General features: G+C 42.9%; 1 protein-coding gene across 1 annotated transcript in view; it reads right to left on the bottom strand.

Moving 5' to 3' along the window:
• ACSL3 (acyl-CoA synthetase long chain family member 3) overlaps nucleotides 1-19,921 on the bottom strand; it is a 68,993-nt gene extending 49,072 nt beyond the window's left edge. The window contains exon 1 of the mRNA XM_058533094.1: nucleotides 19,818-19,921. The gene's annotated coding sequence lies outside the window, so the exon portion shown is untranslated. The remainder of the gene's footprint in view (nucleotides 1-19,817) is intronic.
• Between the last annotated feature and the right edge of the window lie 3,882 nt (nucleotides 19,922-23,803).

Raw genomic sequence — 23,803 nt, 5'->3', positions numbered from 1 at the left:
GCAATTTCAATTTCGTTGTAAATCCAAACTCTGTTGATCCACTCTTAGCTAGAAATTCAAAGTTTGGGGTTTCCACAACCCCACTAATCACTAAAAGAAATCTATAGGGAAAGTACTGTGTTCCAATGCATTTACTTAGCCACTTCAAAGCACTCTTCATCTGGCCAAGTATATCCCTCAAGAAGATGTAGGCAAAGAAATGTCTAAAATAAATTAAAGTGAAGGCACACCAATGGGCAAGGTATATTCCTTTTTGCATCACACCTGCTGCATTAAAAAATGGTAATCTTGGACACGCATCTAAAAGGTGTGGAAGGACACACTCCAAATTCTAAGTAATTCCTAATGAAAGAATCAGGGGGACAGGGAAGTTTCTCTTTTAGTGACACACTCCTATACTGTCTACAGTTTTCAATAATAAACATATTACTTTGTAATTTCTTTTTAAAATCAGTAGAAAACATAAAGATCAGTAAATTCAACTGCAGGCAAAGATTTTAGAATGATCTTCTGGGAAAAGATAATGTAAACAATCATGATTCTAACAGATAAAATGCTTATTGCCTTTATGTTCTCAAAGCACTTGACCAAACAGACTATTCCTTCTAACAGTTCTATCCGATTTTATTTTCACTTCATAGAATGCAAAAAACTTTCAGATCATTTGACCCTTCGATTCTTGCCCCAAAATTTCACAGTCTAACTCACTTCAGAAGCACAGTAAGGAAACAACAAAACTGTACTACATTTTACCCCATGACAACTGTAATTAACATGCAGAAATTTCCATAGGTTAACAAAAAGCCCACTGCTGTTTTCCTGACTTTGAACCCTACAACTTCTGTTAAAATGTCCAGTTAGAAATTTAAAATAACACTAACACAAATTTAAAATGACCATCACGTGTTGAAACGGTACTATCGGTCTAATTAGTGCTCAAGTTTGCAAATGAAGAGGCTGCTGAGTTCAAACTCTAGCACAGATACTTAAAATTCAAATTGAGGAGAGGAAGGTAGATAACACTGCTGAACAACATGGCTTACTGTTCCAATGGGTCTGTATGGAACTAAAATTAGTATGAAAACGACCTTCTCGTAACTTTCATAATTCTACAATTACAAAATGGGAAGAATTTGAATTTTTTTTTCTTTGACACTTTAGCCACACTTGGTTTTAACTTAATACATTTTATGCCTAAAAATAGAAAAGTTTTGTAATAAAACTAAGAATTTTACCAGCTGACAATGGTAGGAGGCGCTACTGCCTTCAGGATATGCACCTTTGTGTCAACACCTGTCAGAACAAACATGAGGACAAGCATTACCACTCGCGGTACCACTCGCGGGTAATCAGAGCCAAATACCAACCTTCTCCTGGAGATATTTCTACTTCTACACCTCACATGAAAATTTCTGTAGTGTTTTTCTGGAAATACCATATATCACACTAGCAAATGACATTTTATCACATAACTTGTCACCAAAAAAGCATATAGCACTACGCACCAATAAGAACGGCCAAAATCCAAAAGCTGACATCACCTGTACAGGTGATGAATGTAGGACAACAGGAATTCTCATTCATTGGTGGTGGGAATGCAAAATGCTAAGTCCACTTTGGAAGTCAATTTGGCAGTTTCTTACAAAACTAAACATACACTTACCACATGATCCAACAAATGTACTCCTTGATATTTACCCAAAGGAGTTGAAAATTTATGTCGACAGAAAAAACTGCACATGAATGTTTATAAAGCAGCTTTATTCATAATTGCCAAAACTTGAAAGTAACCAAGACGGCCTTCAGCAGATGAACAGATAAACTGTGGTACATCCAGACAGTGGAATATTATTCAGGGCTAAAAAGAAAGGACCTATCAAGCCATGAAAAGATATGGAGGAACCTTACATGCCTATTACTAAGCGAAAGAAATCAATCTGAAAAGGCTACATACTGTATGATTCCAACTATATGACATTCTGGAAAGGGTAAAGCCATTGAGACAGTAAAAGGATCAGTGGTTGCCAAGGGTTAGGGAGGAAAGTGGGATGAACGGGCAGAGCACACAGAGGCTTTTTAGGAAAGTGGAACTGCTCTGTATGATACTATAACGGTAGATACATGTCATTACACATTTGTCAAAACCCATGGAATGTACAACACCAAGAGTGAACCCTGACGTAAATAAACTAAGGAGTTTGGGTGATACTGATGCATCAATGCAGGCTCATCAACTGTAACAAAGGTACCACTCTGGTGTAAGATGCTGACAGTGGGGAGGCTGCGCATATGTGAGGGCAGGGGCTGTATGGGAAATCTCTATCTTCTGCTCACTCTTGTTGTGACCTAAAACTGCCCTAAAAAATAAAGTCTGGGTTGTTTTTTTTTTTTAAATAGGACATCCAAAACTGTTTTTTAAAAAGCATATTGAGTTTATTCACATTATGATGGTCAAGAAGAATAATTACTGAGACTTATAAACAGTATTTCACTGTGTATACAACACTTTTATACATTATCTCAATGATTTTCTCAATCATTTGTGAAGCAGGTAAGTTAGCTGTCATCATAGTCATTTAAAAAAAATCTATTAACACCAGCCCAAACTCACAGAGCTGGTAAGTAGAGCTAACAGATTTCTGAATCAAAATTCAGCACACTATTGCCTCATTATTAATTTCTTCATTCCCTACAAGGCAGCCACATATCAGATATACTAAAAAAAGGTTAGGCCTTAAAACCAGATATATCTGGGTACAAAATCCTTCTCGGTTTCTTATTAGCTATGACTCTAGACAAGTTCACTCATTTATTCATCCATCTATCCATCTGTCCACCCAGAGGAGAAAAAAATCTTACAAATTTACTTGCTATTTCTTGTGTCAGTTTCCTTGTATGTAAATGAGGACAGTAGCAATATACATAAACAATTCATATCCATAATATTTGTGGAATTTCTATAAACAAAAAAGACAACGCAACAGAAAAAAATGGGCTATGTAAATTCAGAGAAAAATTCCAAATGTCCATTAACTATAAAAAAAGGTCAATCTTACTAGTTATTAAAGACATGCAAATTAAAACAATATTATTTTCCTCCCCCATCAAATTTTTTTTAATGAAAAAAAAAATCACAAGAATTGTCAAGGATATAGGAAACAAGACAATTCTTGGCACTGTTGGGAAGTGCAGCCACTTTGAAGAGCAATTTGGAACCATCTAGCAAAAGCTGAAAATGTAAATTCCTAGGACCTCACAAATCCCTTCTGAGACATTTGCCCTGGAAAAACTCTGGCACACGTGCATACTTACTTTCTCCTGTCTTGTTCTGTTTTGTTAATTAAATGGTCAAACATGACAGGTCCTAGCATTTAACTGGCTCGCAGTAAATGGTGAGTCTCCTCAACAAATACTTACTGCACGCCTACTCAGCTCCAGACCCAACGCTTCTCATTCTGGAAATGAGACGACAGTACTCGAAAAGTTCCTACTCCAGTGGGAGACACTGACAAATCATTCTGACACAGCAAAGACTACTGGAGAAGTACACAGAATGGATTAAGAAAACAGGCAAATGCAGTCTTGTGTCTAGGAGGGGAAGAGAAGGTCAAGGAAAAGTGACTAGGAGTTGAGTTGATCCATGTATTTTGGCCAAGTGGACACGAAGACAGAGAACTGCAGGCAATAACAAAAGTACTTGCAAAAGCACAGAGGTATACAAGAAAAGGACAATTTAAGAAAACTGTCAGGGCCGGCCCCGTGGCTTAGCAGTTAAGTGCGCGCACTCTGCTGCTGGCGGCCCGGGTTCGGATCCCGGGCGTGCACTGACACACCGCTTGTCCAGCCGTGCTGAGGTGGGGTCCCACATGCAGCAACTGGAAGGATGTGCAACTGTGACATACAACTATCTACTGGGGCTTTGGGGGGAAAAAAAGGAGGAGGATTGGCAATAGATGTTAGCTCAGGGCCGGTCTTCCTCAGCAAAAAAAAAGAGGAGGATTAGCACGGATGTTAGCTCAGGGCTGATCTTCCTCACAAAAAATAAATAAATCAATCAATAAATAAAAAGAAAGAAAACTGTCAGTACTTGAGGAGGCTATCCTGGATTATCCAGTGGTCCCCAACTGCTATCACAGGCGTTTTTACAAGAGAGACTCAGTGGGAGATTCGACACACACGTAGAAGGCGATGTGAAGACAGGGCAGAGAGATTTGAAGATGCTGACCCAGAAGACTGGAGTGATGCCACCAAATGCAGCAGTCACCAAAAGCTGAAGAGGCAAGAACAGATTCTTCCCTAGAGCCTCTGGAGGGAACGCGGCCCTGCCAGCACCTTGAATTCTGCCCAGTAATGCTGACTCGCCCAGCAATGCTGATTCAAAGTGTGCCCTCTATTAACTGTAAGAGAATAAACTTCTGTTGTGTCCAGCCACCAAATCTGTCGTGTTACAGCAATCCTAGGAAACAAACGCAGTACCTCACTGCCATTGCCCTGTATGCCACCCACCCTAAGTGGTCAGACATTATCAAGGTCTCTGAAGAGCCATCCAGACTTTCATGCAGGAGAATGGCATAATCAGGTCTCTGTGTCATAACATGAAATCTACCGCCAATGTTGAGAATTTATTGATGGCAAAATAAACTATAAGCAGAAAGCTATATCAGAACCAAAAATCCAGACAGATGAAGTTCTGGGTCACCACGTGTTGGAGAAAAACCATCACGATGAAAAACAGAGACGAAAACAAAAAGAAAGGGGGGAAAAGGGAACTCAATGGAAACCGACAACATAGGAAATAGGGGGAAACTTTAAATATGTTTACGTAATTAATATTCTCAAAGTGATAAGAGGCTGTTACATCCACGAAACAAGAATAGGATGCTATACAAAAGGATTAAAAATAAGAAAAAGCTCTCGGAAATTAATAACAGAACCTGAAATTAAAAATCAAGAGATATATTAGAAACCGCAGTTGAGAATATTTTCCCAGAAAGGAAAGCAAAAGCAAAGAAGTAGAGAACAAGAGTCAAAGATTTTTTTTAAATAAGGTATCAAATTAATCCAAAAGATCCAAGTTCTACTAAAAGGAGTTCCAGAAAGAGAGAATGAAGAGAATGAAGAGGCAGAGAGTACTGAAGCATTCTGGAATGAAATATTCAGAGCTGACGGACACTAGTCTTCAGAGCGAAAGGCCTGCTGAGCGCTGAGCAGATGCAGGGGGGAAAAAATAACTGACCTCCAGACTCAACCCTGTGAATTCTCAGAGCTCCAGGTATAAGAACATCCTAAAAGCTTCCAAAAACAAAAACCAGGTCACCTACAAATAAAATGATTCTATAATCGATCAACAAACAAGGATACTTTCAGAATAAAAGCAGGTGCTATTATAAGATACAATTTGGGGGTGTTCCAAACAAACCAGGATGTATAGTCACCCCTCCTATAAAGGAAGAGGAACCATCATAGCATCAGATGTCTCAGCAACACTGGAAGCTAGGCTATGAACAATGCCTTCACAGTTTTAAGGGAAATGAATTTTAATCTAGAATTCTACTCCCAGCTAAATTCCTGATCAATCACAGGTAGAATAAAGAAACTATTATATAGACACGCAAGGACTCTGAAAATTTACATTCCACAAACACACTCTGCTAAGAAATTACTTTAAAAAGTCCTCCACCGTGTGCATATATTCCTTTGATAAAAGTTTTAAAAACAATTTTCTTAAAGCCAGAATTGATTTGTTTTATAATCCATTTCACAAGAGCTAGTACAATGCTGATTCCAAAACCTGATGTACCACATAGGATAATCTCTCTAGTGAACATGAGAAAAAATCCTAGAATATCAGCACACCTAATCCAGCCAAGTTAAAAGAATGATTCACCGTAACCAAGCATGGTTTACCCGACAAGTACAAAGACGGCTCACTGTTAGGAACTGAGGTGTTTTCCAACACCAACAACCAATTCTGATTCCCCAGATACCAGGAGGGTGTTCAACAATTCAACTCAATTCTGACACTAACTACCCAGCGTTAGGGCAGATCCCACACGGCTCAGTCCCACAGGACCGTTCTCCACTTCAGTCGCCAGTCGCATGTCCCCAGCCAGCTTATAAACCAGGGATTCTCACAACCCCCTCCTCAGGTTCAATAATTTGCTAGAACAGCTCACAGAAATCAGGAACAGCCTTTACCTATGTTTACCAGTTTCTGATAAAGGATAGAACTCAGGAACAGCCAAATGGAAGACGTGCATAAAGCAAGGTATGGGGGGAGAGGGAGACTACCTTCCCAGCACCTGGACGTGTCACCAACCAGGAAGCCTCCTGAATCTCCTTATTCAAGAGTTTCTACAGAGCTCAGTCTCCTGCCCCCTCACCCTTACCAGAGGTCAGTGGTGGGGCTGCAAGTTCAAACCCTCGCATCATCTGGTCTTTCAGATGACCGTCCCCATCCTCAGGCTATCCGGAGACACCATCCTAAATCATTCCATTCACGTAACCTCAGCTGTGATCAAAAGGAGCTGTTAGGGATAACAAAAGACACTCCTATCACTCAGCAAATTCCAAGGGTCTTAGCAGCTCTGTGCCAAGAGGGGGGTACGTATCAATTCTTAACTTTAAAAGGCACTTCTTACTCAGAAACAAAGCTTCTTTAAGTTAACAAAAGCATGAGTATCAGAAACCAACAGCAAACATCATACTCAAAGGTAATCTCCACCAAAGCCAAGAACAAGACAAGGAGCCCAGCTGCGATCGTAATTGCTGCACGCTGCCAAGAAGGCTCTAGCCCTTAACCACCAGCCGCGAGCGGCCACTCAACACTTCAAACATGGCTTGTCCGACAGGGGCCGCACTCTAAGGGTAATATACACATGGGACTGCAAAGACTTAGCATGAAAAAAAGAACGTAAAATATCTCATTAATAGTTTTTATATTATGTGTTGAAATGATGATATTTTGGATATACGGGATTAAATAAAATATATTAAAGTTACCTTTTCCTGTTTCTTTTTGTGTCACTTAATATGCCTACTAGAAATTTAAATTACATACATGGCTCACGCCTGTGGCTCTCGCTGCATTTCTTTTGGACAGGGCTGCAGTCCAGCCAACGCAATGATGAGAAGAAGTGAGGAGTATGAATACTGGAAAAGGAGAGAGAAAAGTCATCTCTGTTTGCACATAACTGGCTGTCTAACAAGAAAATCCAAAAGAATCACCTGAAAAATATCCAACCAGAGAGGGAGCATTCACTAAGATACCCTGATACAAGGCAAATAATAAAAATCGATAGTTTTCCTATATACTAGTAATAACCAGGTAGAAAATGAAAAGGGAAAAGATCTTAGTCACAATAGCAAATGCAACTTTAAAATACTTCCTGTACACAACCCATTACTTAAACACATACATATGTATGTGTGTATAACATGCTACTGACAGATGCTAAAAGACCTGCATATATGTAAAGACAGACTAGTTTCTGGGTACAAAGGATAAATATAATCCCATCAAAATTAACCTATAAACCAAATGCAATCCCACTCAAAACCCTACTAAGACTTTGTTACTGGTTTGTATAATTACTTGATATATGAATTCCAAAGTTTACCTAGAAGAAAATATTTCAAGATTAGCTAATAATGTTTAAGAACAAGGACACTTAGGGGGCCGGCCCCGCGGTGTGGTGGTTAAGTGCACACACTCTGCTGCTGGGGGCCCAGGTTCGGATCCCAGGCGCGCACCGACGCACCACCTGTCAGGCCATGCTGTGGCGGCGTCCCATATAAAGTGGAGGAAGATGGGCACAGATGTTAGCTCAGGGCCAGTCTTCCTCAGCAAAAAGAGGAGGATTGGCATGGATGTTAGCTCAGGGCTGATCTTCCTCACAAAAAATAAATAAATAAATAAAATTTATTAAAACTTGTTAAAAAAAAAAAAGAACAAGGACACTTAGCGCCTTATTAGATGTCAAAACTAACGCTAATTGTTCTAGTACAGAATTTAAAAACCAGAAACGTCATGGGACTTTTATATTTGACGACAGTGGCATTTCAGATCAGCAGCTAAAAGACAGATTATTCAATAAATTAAGCAGAATCCAAGAAAAATCAGAACTGAGCCAATGGCTGAATTTAAGTCCTAGAAAGATGAGTAGATCCCTGAAGCAAACAACCAGCCTAGCAATCACTCTCTTCCCGAGCTCCCAGGCCCCAAAAAGTTGTTGTTCCTAGGCGTTTTTTCTGATTATGAAGCACTCTCCCGTCCTATCACCGCAGCCTGCACTGCCCACACTGCCTGGCCTACGACTCCTGGGAAGAACAGCAGTGGCTCTGTTTAAACCAGGTGATGCCACTTCACTCCCATCTCTACCCCAGCAGACTCTGGCAAATGCGGGCATCCAGAAATCCAGCACCCCATGACCAGGGAGCCCTGTCTCAAAACTACGAACGTGCTGGTCCAATCATATTCTCTCCAGAGCGTGGAACTGGGATACAGAACTGGAGAGAATTAAAAGATGATGAAAGGATGGCCAAAGTAAACTCATCCTTCAAGACTCAGCTGAAGCCTCTATGTGAAATCCTCCTTGGTCCCACAGATAGAGCCAAATCAATCCCTGTGTGCTGGGATTCCTCCCTCCACTCCTGCCCACCACACAGAGGCACGAACAAGCACAGAATGAGGACTCACATGTAGCCTGAGATGGTTGGAAAACAGGAAATGGGGGGGGTTAGAAATGAAAATGGAATACAGAAACATGTTGCAGGGCCGGCCCTGTGGCTTAGCGGTTAAGTGCGCGCGCTCCACTGCTGGCGGCCTGGGTTCGGATCCCGGGCGCGCACCGACGCACCGCTTCTCCGGCCATGCTGAGGCCGCATCCCACATACAGCAACTAGAAGGATGTGCAGCTATGACATACAACTATCTACTGGGGCTTTGAGGGGGAAAAAATAAATAAAAGTAAAAAAAAAGAGAGATTCTTTATTAAAAAAAAAAAAAAGAAACATGTTGCAGATAGAGTGAGATAGGTTTTTAAGCTAGGCATTTGACCAAATTTGTTTTTTCAGAATGATTACTTGGGTCAACACAGAAAACAAATCAGAAAAGATTCCAGGTGTGTAGTTGTTACATCCGCCCAAGTGAAGGATGAAGAGGTCCAGAGTTTAGGGCAAGAGATACAGAAGAAGCAGGCCCAACTGTGGAAACTTTTCTAAGGTAAAACCAACAGGATATGGGGAGATGTGAAGATGAATCTTTGAAGACTAACGTCAACATTTCCAGCATGGGAGAATGGGTGACTTGCAATAGATACGAGAACACAGGAGGACGAAAGATTCATTTGAGAGGGCAGGAGTACAGACCGGACATGAAGTTTGTGGGAATGACCAGAAAAGATATTCAGGATATTGTCAAAAATACAGGACTGGGGCTCCAAACAGCACTGAAGATGAAGATTTTAGAGTCATCACTGAGTTTTTCCGTATTAGAGTCAAAACCATGGAATCCCTCAAAAATAGTATATTCAGTTTTAAGATTAAATGATTAAGGACAGACACAGGAGCCAGAAAGAAAGGTCAAGAAACCAAGAGCAGCGTCCTAGAAGGAAAAGGCAGACATGAGGGTCGATGAGAACGTTGTCAGGAGTGTCAAAGGCCACAGAGAAGGTGACAAGTGGTGATGATATTCAAGTACAACAAGCAGTTGGCCTGGCCTGAGACAGCCCATCACATTTTCTTGCCTTCTTTATCACACAGTTTTTAAATTATATCCGTACTTATTACTCAACCAGCCGGCAGTTTGAATGCATACTTTATCAACAGTAAGTCTACTCTTTCAACATTCCTGAGCTCCCACTGGTAAGCTGTACACAATGGTTATTTTGATGTCAGGTTGTTGACCTTTGAAAATTTTTCTGGTATTATGCTCAAATCTTTCAACTCAATTTAATAAATACTGAATAGCTCCTGCCCAATACCACGCTAGGTGGCAGGGATGCAAAGATTGATTCATTCAACAAATATGAGTGTCTTCTACACGCAGGGCACTGGGTGGGCATCAGTGAATAAAACACAAATACCCTTGTCCTCACAGCGCTTTCTGCCTAGTGGAGGAATACACTAAACAGGTCCACTCTCCCTCCCTTAAGGACCCCAAAAGAAACACATGATGGTTTAGACTTATCTAAAAGGAAAAGACAGCAAACACATTTATTATTTCATAATGCAATTTGAAATTAACAAGAAACACAAAATTGTGATTGGTCACCTGTAGTTAACATGGCTGTTCTCTAGCATCATACAATATAAACAAACATTATCAACGCAAACATACAGTCAGCTCTCAGTCGTCTGCGGGTAAACTATCCACGCATCAAGAGCAATTCTCTAACACTGGGACTCACGTTTCTGGGTTATGTCCCATCCAAACGTCCACCACGTAATTTTCTAACACAGGATATACTATAAGAAGATACAGTTGAAGACGTCCACAAAGTAACTCAAGTCATTAAACACGTCAGTTTTACTATGTTCACCATTCCTCAAATGAACTCTCAGAGACACACTTCCTAAATCCAATACCCTTCCTTCATTTCCCAGAGCACCTACCCCAAGTTCTTCAACCCCATCCCAAATGCAGTTCATCTCTAAAGCTGCCTTCAAACTCAAAAGCCTCGAAGCATGGGCCTAGCGTTTATCTACTAGTTCAGTCTCTAAACTAAGGATCACAACAAGTCCCTTTTGGTAAAAACTGCTGGCATTCCAAATGTGTGTACCTTTGATATTGTATGTATGTACTATTGTTCTAGCATACCCGAAACACTACAAATCATGTGTAAAATATAGAAATTTGAAAAAATAAATAAAATTTCTAATATTTTCTTCCAGCATCTCAGAGACGAGTTGCATGCACACCCTAGAGCACATGTACCCCGCAAGACAGACAGCATCCTTATCTTAAAGACACTGAAGCTCAGAGAGGATAAGTAATTTGCGGCGGTCACAAAACGAGAATGAGGTAGAACCATATTTGCGGATTCAAGCAACGGTGGGGTCACAAAGCCCCCCTTCATCTCTCCTCTCTACCATGCCAATCTCCTTCCTTACACCTGGGGCCCAGGAGCATCCCTCTCTGACCTCATACATCACCCCCAGCCAGCCACTACCTCCCACAGCCCTCCCACCTCAAGATGCTTTTGGACAGAATAGGTGTTCTTTTTATGCCTCAGAAAGTGATATACAAACTAAACATTTTGAATTTCTAAGGACAGTGCTATGCTGTCTAAACAGGCATCAGTCTACAAAAGTCAGAGTAAATGATGAATATAAATTCTTAGACTCTAACACACTAGCAATATGGAAAGTTACAATACAAAAGGAAGATTACTTAAGAAAATATTAATTGTGAATATGCAAAAAATAACGATTCTGTGTATTATGGTCCATGTGGTATAATTTCAATTAATGTTAATGCTGTTTATGTTAAAATTTTGTCAAGTACAGTTCTAAGATTAATTCATTCTGGTTCACTCTGGTTTTCTATGGAACTATAACAAACTCCTTGCTTCATCTTAGAACTCAACTACCCCACTCTTCCCCAAACGGTAGGTCTCAAGTCCAGAGATCAAGTCAGTCTCCAACAAGACGAGAAGGACTTCTGGTTGTTTTAGTGTTACAGTAAAGAGCCAAAGTCAAGGTCCAGAATGAGAATCACGGCAATCCCGATAAAAGTAAAATAAGTAAAAATAAGAGACTTTTATGGTTGAAGTAGAAACTTTTCATAATTTTGGCTAAAATGATACTGAGTATTTTACGACCCAGAAAGGTCGATGCAGAAAAATGAACTGTTATATGCCTACAAAATCAATTCTAGAACTAAAATAATATTCAAAAGGATAAGAACTACCTATGCAGCAGTCAGTATAGTTAGCATCTAGTAAAACCCATGCAAATACCCCAGTGAATTCCAAGTAGTAAACACATATATGAACACATGGGGGGAAATGCACAAAGCTAACTGATAAAGTATCAAAGAAATCTAAGACAGGAATACAGCATAAAAATACTGAGCCAAGTAAAAGGAAGAAGTTGAAAGGGAGATAAAAGAAAAACGACCCTGATGGAGAAGCAGATCCTAACACTGTTGATCAAGAAAGGATTACAGACAAGAAAACTGAGCTCAGGAAAGGCCAATGGCGTGGACAGCCCCGGTAACAACTCTGAGCCCACAGGTTCTCTTCGCTTGCCGGCTGCTCAGTCTCCCTTCCTACTCCTAGAAGCTTCCATTCATTCAGCAATTCCTTTCTGAGGTGAAGGAATCAATAAATGAGTGAGTGTATGCAAGGTCTTAACTGCTTCTGTCCTCCCAGTCTGTTTTTTGCTTCCCCGCCAGGATGAGATCTATTCTCACAGCCTCCCTGGTCCCCCTACACAGCGATGCCTCAATTTTATGTCAGTCCTGCTCTTTCCCAACTGCCCTGGACATCCCCATCTGAGTGCCTTCCTCAACCTCAACTCTTGCTTCAAATCCCATCCATGTCTGGTTTTGCTCAGCTGACCTTTCCTTGGCTTCTCTGGCCAAGTACAACCTCTCTGTCCTCTGTGTTGCTCACTCATCATTAACCACATCTTCTATGCATCTTCACACAGCTTGAACACTCGATTGTCCTAAGGAATTAGTACTTCCTAGTTCCTTTTAAATGATGTACGCTTTTATTTATAGGATGGGTTCGCTCACATGCTGGATTCAGAATATCTTGTTACTACTTAACATAAAACTACTTTCTGAAGGACAGAAGAAAACAAAACAGAAAACAGAGAACCACAAGGAAACTTTTGGAGGTGATGGATAAGTCTATTACCTTGACTGGTGATGGCTGCATGGGTATACGCATGTCCCAACTCATCAAATTGTATCCACTGAATATGTGCAGATTTTTGTACAGTCATGCGCCGCATGGTGACATTTCTGTCAACGACAGACCGCACGTACGACGGTGGTCCCATAAGATGAGCACCATACAGCCGAGGTGCGTAGGGGGCTATACCATCCAGGTTTGTGTCAGTTCACTCTATGATGTTCGCATGACGACAAAATCACCTAACGATGCACTTCTCACAGCGTATCCCCGTTGTTAAGTGATGCACGACTGTATATCAATTAAAGGACAGAGAAAGGAGGGAGGAAGAAGAAAGGAAGAGTAGAGAAGCAAGAAAACAGGAAAGTAAGAGAGACGATAGGGGGAGGCAGAGAAATAAGGGAAGCAACCAACACAAGGGGCCAACCGTGTGCCCTAAACTGCTATCTGTTGTCTCCTCAATCCTCGTGATGACCCCATGAGGTAAGAATTAAAATCTTCATGTTACAGAAATTGAAATAGAAGGCTCAGAAAGGTTAAGTAACCAGCTCAAATTTTCACAGCAAGTTTTACACACATGGATGGCAATGGTTCCTTCTCCACTCAACACAAAGTTGGTGATACAGGATAATATTTTTAGAAATGCTACCTACATCATTATGAAGGTCATATTACAAAAAGCATTTAAAACTAACAAGAGGAGACTACTCATGTTAGTTATCTGAATGAGAAGTACACCATGTCAACCTACTTTCAATGTGCTTTATACACATTTCCAGAAAAGTAAAGCACAAGATAAATCCTAAATTACTGATGTTAAAATATAACAAAATCTAGTTAATGACCCTCAATTTAGTTTTCTACTATTTACATTATCTCTTCCCAATCTCCATTAACAAGAGATTATAATACATTAGACATTTTCTCAAAGTATATTTATATATGTGAAGATATTAATGCTGCTTCAGATGAGAAGTCAATAATAAAAAGTGGACAGACTTAAAAAGAAAATACTGGGGCCGGCCCGGTGGCGCAAGTGGTTAAGTGCGCGCGCTCCGCTGCGGCGGCCCGGGGTTCGCTGGTTCGGATCCCGGGCGCGCACTGACGCACTGCTTGGCAAGCCATGCTGTGGCGGCGTCCCATATAAAGTGGAGGAAGATGGGCACGGATGTTAGCCCAGGGCCGTCTTCCTCAGCAAAAAAAGAGGAGGATTGGCGGATGTTAGCACAGGGCTGATCTCCTCACAAAAAAAAAAAAAAAAAAAAAAAGAAAATACTGCATGCTCTAAAAATAAATAAAATTAAAATAGTTAATATTTATCGAGCGCTGGCTATTGCCAGACAGTTATCTCATATAAATCCCTACAACAGTCTACAGCTAGATTCTATTATTATCTCTTTTTTACAAAAGAAGAAACTGAGGCATAGAAAGGTTAAATGAGCTGCCCGGGGTCACTCAGCTAATAAGAAGTAGAGCCAGGATTCAAACCTAAGCATGGGCAAATCCGAGCCCATGTTCCTATCCACCAAATTACAAGGCTCCCGTTAGAGGAAAATTCTTAAACAAGTACTAAAACACAGAATTGGCTAAATCAAAAGTAGATTAACAAAACTTTCCCAAGAGGAAGGGTACAGTCGTTTACAGAATTAAAAATGAAATAGCATTAAATATATATCTGCAAAATCATCTACTAAGAACAAAAAAAGAAGAAATGAAAATGAAGAAAGTAAAACAAGGTTAATTAAAAGAAAAGTTACTACAAAGAGCTTTAGAGGAAAAGAATCCATTGTGGTTTTGTACTGTAAGTATGATAGATAGAAGTACCTTAAGTCAAATAATGAAAACACTGGAGGAAGGCCGAGATAAGAAAGTAAAGAATAGAAAAAGCGCACGGATGACTACCGTGTCAAAAATGGATCGGACAAGGAATTCTGTTCAGGAATACTTATGGTAATATTTGCAATAACAACAACAAAAAAAGGAAACATCTAAGGTCTACTAACAGAGCAAAGGGAAAATGTGGTATAGTCCTAAAATGCAGTATGATGTCACAGCGAAAATAAACGAACTAAATCAACATGTACCCACACTGCGGAAACTCAATTGATGAAACCACACTGATTAACTGATACTGAGTGGGAAAAAAAGTATACTGCACAAGAATACACACCATATCATCTACAGAGAGTTTAAAAATACATAAAATAATACTATACACTGTTTGGGGATACATACATGTGTAGTCAAACTGTAGAGAAATGCATACAAATAATAAACACCAAATTCAGATCAGTGGTTAACTGGAGGATTTGGGGGAAGGGAGTCAGTTTAACTGGATTAAATATTATGAAATATTTCTCAGACATAAAGAAAGCATGTCCATATTTTTTTAAAAGGAAGAAAATGGAATTCACAGATTATGGCATCCCAAATTGTTTTATATTCCTGATCCAAAAATTCTAAAAGGGCAATGATAATGATTCCTGTGAAGCCATGTTAAAGGAGAATGTATCCTGAAGTATTTATGCTCAAGTACAAGAAGAAAATTCTAGTTAAACTCTAATCTTAGTTTGTTACTCCTTACGTTCTCTCGTAATACACAGGGCTTTGCGGGGGGCAGCAAACTATGTGTAATTAAAATAGATATAAACATTGTCCCTAAACGTCATCACAGCTCCTTTCCAGAGACAATGCCTTCAGAGGTCAACATCAACTTCAAGCCCAACTGTCACCCCAGAGAGGACTCCTCCTCTCTGAAGAGCCTGGGTTAAGAACACACACTCTGGAACCAAACTGCCTGGGGTGAGATCCAGCACACACCGGGCAGGTCACGTAAGCTCCCCTGGGCCTCAGTTTCCCCACCTGTGAAATAAGAATGATGAAAAACCTATCTCATAAAATTGAGAAAACCAGAACAGCACCTGGCCAGAGGAGGGACCCTCTCTTAATCATTTTCAAATCCCCAGTGTCTTGCCAGATAGGCACTAAATAAAAACATGAATGAATGAATCAATGCCCCTATATATCCTTATAACAAGTACCTTCACAGACAAGTAGAAACCTGTATTTGGAAGTGACTTATCCAAAAGGCTGGTTATTTAGCTATCTGCAGTCCTAAGAATTCGCAGATCAGCTGAGCCCACTGAATCATCCACCAATTCTCTAGCCCTCAAAAGGGGAAACATCAGAAGTATATGAGTAAACATACTCCAGTAAAAACAAAAGCTAAAACTTTAAATAAAGAGAAGGATTAAGGCACTTAAAATGTCAGGAAAACAGAAGCAGTCGGAATACTTTTTCTTATGAAACTAAAAATAGCATGTGGGGAAAACACGAGACAACGTTTATAATGTCTCCTTGTTCAGAAGAGAAAGAAACTATAATCAAAAGTCAGATGACAGACTATACCCTATTAAAGTGGATGAAATCAAGACTAAGTCACATATTAAATCAATTTCACAGGATGCTTCTGCAGTGAGGTTTTCTGAAAAGGCTATGTCATGAGTCAGCTAAAGTTGGGCTGATGTTTAGGAATTTAACAGTCCTTGGCAATTTTGGGGGAACTGCTCAGGGCTCCATGATAAGGGACTGACTCGCCTCAGGTCAGTTACAGGCCTGTCTTCTGCCACTACAGAAGAGGTGTCCCTCCCTCACCTGTGCTTTGGACCCCACACCCCCCCATTCCCTCCCATCCTCTCAGGAGCTCTACACAACGATAGTAACACGAGTAGTAGCACTTCTCATTCAGATTCAACTTCTCCCTCTCAACCTACACTTTCCCATCAGCATTTAAACACGCTGAACTCAAACTCTTGGAAAGGGTTTCCTCTTCTTGCTGTCTCCACTTTGCTCCCCTTCAGCTCGCTTCTGCTCCCCACCCCTCCCCAACCACCACATCAACATCTCCTGCGAGGGTCACCCAGGTCCTCTGAGTTGCCAAATCCAGCGGAGAGCACTCAAGCTTCCTCTCGTGGGAGCAGTCCATACTGCGGACTGCCGCAGGGACACCTGCCTCTGGCTGTCCTCTCGCGTCCCTGGCCCCTTCTCCGCTCTCCTCGGCAAGCTGCTCAGGTTCCTCTCCCCAGCGCCATCCCAGGTCTCCTCGGTTCTTATTCTAGTCTCTCCACAGGCAATCTCACCCACGTCCACGGTTTCAGCCGTCACCTCGACACTGATGACCCCAAAATGCTCAAGTGTAATCACTCGACATCTCCTCCTCCTGCCCCAAATACCATGAATCACCATGTCTGGCAATTTTACCTCTAAATCTCCATTTTCTCAATATTTCTGCTCATGATATAAGGCTCTTACGAGGATCAAATGGGCTAACAGATAACAGTGCTTTGAAAAAGCAGGGAGGGGCGGGGAGGGAGGAGTTCCATCGGAGTACTAGTACTCATTAAATTGAAATCTCCTTGAAAGCAGAGACTTTACCAAGTTCTTTTTATTTATTCCACATGGCACACCTAGTGCAGTGTTTCGCATGCAGATGGCACACAGTAAATATAATACAATGAATTATTCGTATTGGCTTAGTACACGTTCAACTGAAATATTCACATATTTAACAGCTTATATTTCCCAAACCAGCTCATCACTTTTGTCTCCTAAGGGGTGAGAATTTTAAATAAAATCACTCTGTTAAATGTAAACTACACTCGATACTTTTGATAATTACGATGCTGCTTCTCGAAAATTCGAAAAACCTGTCCCCTCTTTTGGCCTCGCTTTCCTGAATACATTCTAATCCCATTCCCAAGTCCAGATCCCATATACAGATTCTTGCTTCTCAAATGTTCATTTTGAGAGAGGAAAATTTAAGTATTACAGGAATAATTAAGTACCCTGAAGGCAGGCAGAACGACTGCTTGAAAATGATCCCTATCTTGTTGTCGTATCTTGTAATGTGCCCGGGTGTGACATTCAAGGTAGGAACAGACATTGTGAAATGAAAACAACATTGTTGCTCAAAAGTTTTCACACTCTTGCGTTATGCACATTTAATCACAACTCAGAACGCAAGATTGTCATCTAGCAGAAGCTCACCCTATCAATTCAAAACACTCCCTAGACTAGATTTCCATCTAAATCACAGTCCTCATTATAATCTTCACTTACACGCTACTTTCCCTTCACTGCACATATCATAACTTGTAATCACATATGTATTTGGATGACGATTTGCTTCGTGTCTGTTTCCTCCGTGAGGGCAAGGATCACGTCAATTCTGTTTACTGCTCTATTCCCAGCTCCTGACGTGGTACCTGACATATAACAGGAATTAAAGGGCTCTAGTTGAGCAATTAACTGAACGAGCAATGAACTAGTCATTTCAGCAGTACCAGACAGCAGGGAAGCCCTGAGAAAGATCTCGAGGCTTTAAGATCTGACCCCCCTAAACCAGACAGAGCATGATCTTCCTCTCATAATTTCTCCATCCTTCGTTTCTTCCACACTTCTCTCCTTCCAGGACATTTTAGACTCACGGAATATTTCAACTTTAAACCACCCAGTCCAAATGTCTTACAAATCCAGTAACAAAGACACTAGATCACTTGTAACCTTGACCCTTACATCCAATGGCCCTCTCTGCCCTACACCCAACCACAAGACCATCCAACAGAACCAAACCTTTTTACAGCATAAGAGAGAAACCAGGAAAAGTCTAAAGAGACAATGCCAGAGTGACTAGAAAGGCCTTACTCATCCCTAAGGGTAAGAACTGCTTGGGAAGATGCCAGAAAACAGAAGAATAAAGTCTGTGCAACAGACTCCCACGTCACAACACCGCCTCCCTGTAATAACCTTCTAATACACTTTCAGGAGCAACTCAGCAGCCCCTTCAACTCGGGGAACTAATCTGGAGAAACAACAAAGGTGGTGAGGATCATGACCATCAAACCACAGTGCTCCTGGCCACCCAAACAAGAATCCACCGTGGCAACTCTCCAGCCAGCCAGCAAGGAGAGGCGAGGCAGCATCATAAGTGGTTAGAAAGACGAGCTCTGGATTTTCACACAGGCCGGCGTCTGAATCCCAGCTTCTCCTGAGTTGCTGTGATCTGGGGAAAATGAACGTGTCCACATTCCTCTAGCGGTCAAACGGGAATAATCACCACCCTGGACGGCTGTTAACAGTATAAAGAAACCACGCATAAAGCTCTTAGTACAGTGCACGGCATGTAATCAAGACTCAATAAATGTCAGCTATTTGTCATTTTATTCAGCTTTAATCACTTGCACAAGGCCTATCCCCTCTCTAGCTTCCATATAATTTTAAAGACTGTTCCATCCTTTCTATTTTTGAGGGGCGATATATACAATAGCTTAGAGTATCTGTATACCAATGCTACAACCGGACTGGGCAAACCAGTCAACGGCTCCGTGCCTCGGTTTCTCAGCTGTGAAATGGGTCTGATAAGGACCCCACAGGATGGCTGGTAGTAAGCCCTCCCGCGGTGTCACCCATTCCATCACTGGTGTGTAATTAACACGCACTGAGGGGAAAGTCAGTCTTCAACTCTCGCCCCCGCAACAGTCTTAATCCCAGCCCTGCCCCCACAGCTCGTGAGGCCACGACACACACCAAGGTCGCCCCGTCGCACACACCCGACTGCTGCTCACACCCCGCGGCCACAAACACCCCCGCCCGCCCCTGCTGCACGGTTTTCCGAAATCGCAGGGCTCAGCTCCCCCCCAGGGACCGCGTCAGGGCCGATCTGCCGAGGCGGCCGCCCCCCCGGCCGCGCGCCCCCAAAGCGCCGGGAGGGACCCCGCGCATCCCTCCTCGCGCGGACGGCGCGGCCGCTCGGGCTGCGGCTCCCCGCCCACGTGGGCCCCGCGGCCGAGGCCCCGCGTCACCGGGCCCGGGCGCCGCTGCCCACGCTGCGGGCCCGCCCGGCGCGCACACCCCCGGGGCCCCGGCCCGTGCGGAGGCCGCCCCCGCCGCACTCACCGCGACGCCGGGCCCCCGCGCTCCCGCCTCGGGCCCACGCGGGCCTGCAGCGCCCCGCGCCGCCGCCGCGGCCGCACGGCCAGAGGGCGACGTCCGCTGCCCCGCCGCCGCCGCCTCGCCCACCCGGCCACGGCGACCACCCGGCGCCGCAGCCAGCGTCTGTTGAGCCGAGCCGCCCGGGACGCGCAGCCCGGCCGGCGCTCGTTGCCTACGCAGAGAGGCCGCCGCCCATTGGCCCGCGGGCGGTGGCGCGTGCGGGGCCGGGCCTATCGAATTCCGGCCGGGAGCGCGGCGCAGGCGGCGGGGGCGGGGCGGGGTTACTACGGGTCATTCGCCGGAGCCGCCGCGGTCGGGCCCAGCCGCAGCCGGCGGGGGCGGGGCGGGGCCGGGGGGCGGGGCGCCGGCTCTGCGGCCGCGACGGGGCTCCAGCGGGGTCTGCGGGACGGCCGCCCCCCCCCAAAATCTGCAAACGCAGTCATTGCTCTCATGCATAAATCTCAACACAGATCCTGAGATAATATGCATATTATTTTCATTCTGCACTGGATTCGGTATCCTGTTCTTGCACACGTTTCTGTCACGTTTGGTAAAATGAGATGATTTTTGGAAACGCCTGGTGCGAGAGGGGGCTCAAAAATCCAAAGCATGGTCCTTTATTATTTCTCTTGTTTTAGCTTCACCTAACCCAGCAAATAACCCATCTCGCCTAAATGCACTCACTATTTATACCAGTTTGGTATTTGTTTTCGAAGGATCAAGTTTACTCCAAGTTATTGGTTTTGGACGTTCTTCTTATGAATCTAAAGTGTTTTTATATTTTAAAGAGTTGGCCATTATACCCCATTTTAGACACTACAGAAGGGAGAAAAGTCATCCAGTGCGGGTAGACTACCCCTCTACAAGAAAAGAAACAAACGAAAAAAACACAAACACAATGACTAAAACAGCAGCTACAGTGCACTATAAGAAAGATGGCTTTCATTACCGCAGTAATAGTAGGATTGGGCTCTATTTTTTTTTTTTAAGCCAACATATTATTTAGTCGGTCTGTGAACGAAGTTATAACATTAAGTCAGATTTGATACCACAAGAAATAAAACTGATTTGGAGGGTTTTGATTTTTTTTTTTTTTCCGGTAGTGAGGGAGCTAGGAATAGCTACTTGAAATGAAAATCTCCATGCGATGCAAAACTTTTAATTCGGTGAAAGGTGACATTTATGAGCCAGCCTCAGGCTAAGCAGGGGCTCACTTCCCAAGAGAATCTGGAAATCAGCGGAGCCGCCTGAACTTGTGGAGTGATGATCCACAGAGCAAAGAAAGCTCACACCCCTTGGGCCCCAGGCCAATTCAGCTACCTAAAGGAATGGATACCTGACTCAGGGAACCTACCTTTCCACTAGAAAATATGTTTGGTTGCTCGCTTATCTGCCGAAATGCTATCAGAGGATACACCTTGAAGATGAAAGGAATGCAGAATGTCTTATCTGAAAAGCCCGCCACCATTCTGCATGCAGAGGGAAGTATATTTTAGAACTGTTAGTTCCAGAACCATGAAAAGCCTCCAGAAAAAATAAGTAATTCCCAAGGGAGGAAAACCGGTGTTGAACCTTTTTTTCCCATCAATAAGCATAAAGCAGACTAGTAGAATTCCAGCAACATCTTAATATCTTTCTATGTTGTAAAATATATATGGGTGTATACAGACATACATGTATATACGACATTTTCAAAAGAAAATATTCTTTGGAATTAAAATTCTAAATTCTCATCTTGTTTGCTGAGGCTAAACAGAAATGTAATATTTCTAATCTCTAGATGTTTTCTTACATAAAATAATACATCCACAGTTGCTTTTCTTTTAGAAAGGGTTTCAGTATATTTTTATTTTTGTTTAGAGCTTTTGAGAGTTTTGGAATTTGGCTGCATTTTCCTTCTTTTTAGAGAAATTCAATTCAGAAACTATAATGGCCAACTAAATAAAAACATCCAGCCGTTCCTTTTATAGTTTTGTTGTTTCTCCAAATTACAGGGGCATTGAGAGGAAATGTCTTTGTAATTCTCATGAATACCTAAGGATCTGTTTCATGTGAAGGGTCGCAGAAACAGTCTGTGACTGTATAGCAAACTACTACTAGCATTTTCCATCATCATTATAATGTAAAACCAGGACCAGCTGATGTTTAAAAGTTTAACAGAACCTGTTTTGTTCTTTCATTTCTGGTGGATTGAGCAGCGGGGAGAGCTGAGGTGGCACATTAATGTTATATGTTTGAGTTACGATGGCTCTGGCTTCAAGGCACAGAACGTTCAAAAAAAACAGCTTAAATTATGATATTTATTTTCCTCACATAAAGATAGCTCAAGAGGCAGGGCAAGTCCAAGGTGGATCCAGGGACTCTGCCACGTCGTTGAAGACCCAAGCTTTTACCATCTTTCACTCTGCTAGTCTCAGCCCATTAGTTTTATCCTTAAGCCATCATAGTCACAGATGGCAGCCGCAGTTTCCAAGTGTCACGTGAAGGCACAACAGCCTCTGGCCAAGGAATCGGGGCATGCTTCCTAAACGCCATGTCTCGTGTGTGTGTGTGTGAGGAAGACCAGCCCTGAGCTAACATCTGCTGCCAGTCTTCCTCTTTTTTTTTGCCGAGGAAGACTGGCCCTGGGGCTCACATCTGTGCCCATTTGCCTCTGCTTTATATGGGACGCCGCCACAGCATGGCTTGGCAAGCGGTGCGTTGGCGCACACCTGGGATCCGAACCTGCGAACCCCAGGCCACTGAAACGGAACACACGCACGTAAGCGCTATGCCCGTGGGCCAGCCACCCTAAACACCGTTTCTGATTAAGGAGGAAACTCTTTCTCAGAGAGCTCACCACAGATTGCTCCTTAAGCCCCATTGGCCAGAATTGAGTCACATGTTCACATCCTAGCTGCAAGGGAGGCTGGGAAAGCGTCAGCATTTTCGGCCTCTCTAACGGAAGATAGCTGCCATCAACACAGGAGGGGCCGTGGGAGGGAACGAATGTGGGAAGGCCCAATCAGCAGTGTCTGCCATGCATATCACCTAAAAGTACCCATCTCTGACTAAAAGGGGCTTAAACAATAAAACCATCTGTTATCTCACTTAAAATGTCCAGAGGAAGGCAATTCCAGGGTTGCTTCAAAGGCTCACTGGTGTCATCAAGGACCCGGCTCCTTCCGTCTCTTCACTCTGCCATTCTCAGTGTTCATGTTCTCCCCCCTCATGGTTACAAGATGGCTGCAATTGCTCCAAGCATTATCTTTACGCAATACACGCAAAGCCAGAAGAGAAGAGCAGCTTCTCCTACATGTTGGCATGTGTTTACTGGGGAGCTACGTCTTACCAAGAAAACAGCATCATCCTCAAGCTGGGTCTTTAAAAGTTCTATCAGGCAGCATTTATCTGTGATGAAGTCCGTGGCAGGACCCATGGGTCCTGTAGTCACGTGTTCATTGTTGCTCCTCTGCTGTAAAATGAGGCCCTTGGTGGCAGACCAATATTATGCAAGATCCCATGACGGCAAATCAGACACTCTGTGAGCCCTCGGATTGTGGTGCTGGCCAGGCTCAATGGGCAGGGATGGCAAACTCTTCCCCGGGTTATTTATCGGCCCCAGTGAGGATGAATCACTGCCCTACACAGTGGTAGAGAGAAAGCCCTGAGCTGCAGACTCACAGGTGCCATCAGCCTATGCTGGGCACGTGAATGCCAAGGGTCTATGTGCAGGGCGCCCACAGCATCCGCTACAAGGGGGCAGTCAACAGTGTCTGCCATTTGTCCTTTTGTTAAACAAAACCGGAAGGTATTTCAAGGAATTTCCCAGTTACCGAATTGCAAAGAAAGAATCAGGAGAATTCTAAAAGCCACTGTGTGTCCAAATCCTGTGGTCCTGTCTTTCTAGGAAATCCTTCTTCTCAACACAGGCATCAGCTTCAGGAGGGTTGTACATGGTTGACCATGGG

This window comes from Diceros bicornis, chromosome 37 (genome assembly GCF_020826845.1).
Source record: "Diceros bicornis minor isolate mBicDic1 chromosome 37, mDicBic1.mat.cur, whole genome shotgun sequence".
Lineage (NCBI taxonomy): Eukaryota > Metazoa > Chordata > Mammalia > Perissodactyla > Rhinocerotidae > Diceros > Diceros bicornis.
The sequence above is the reverse complement of the archived record's forward strand: the minus strand, read 5'-3'. Positions and strand labels throughout refer to the sequence as shown.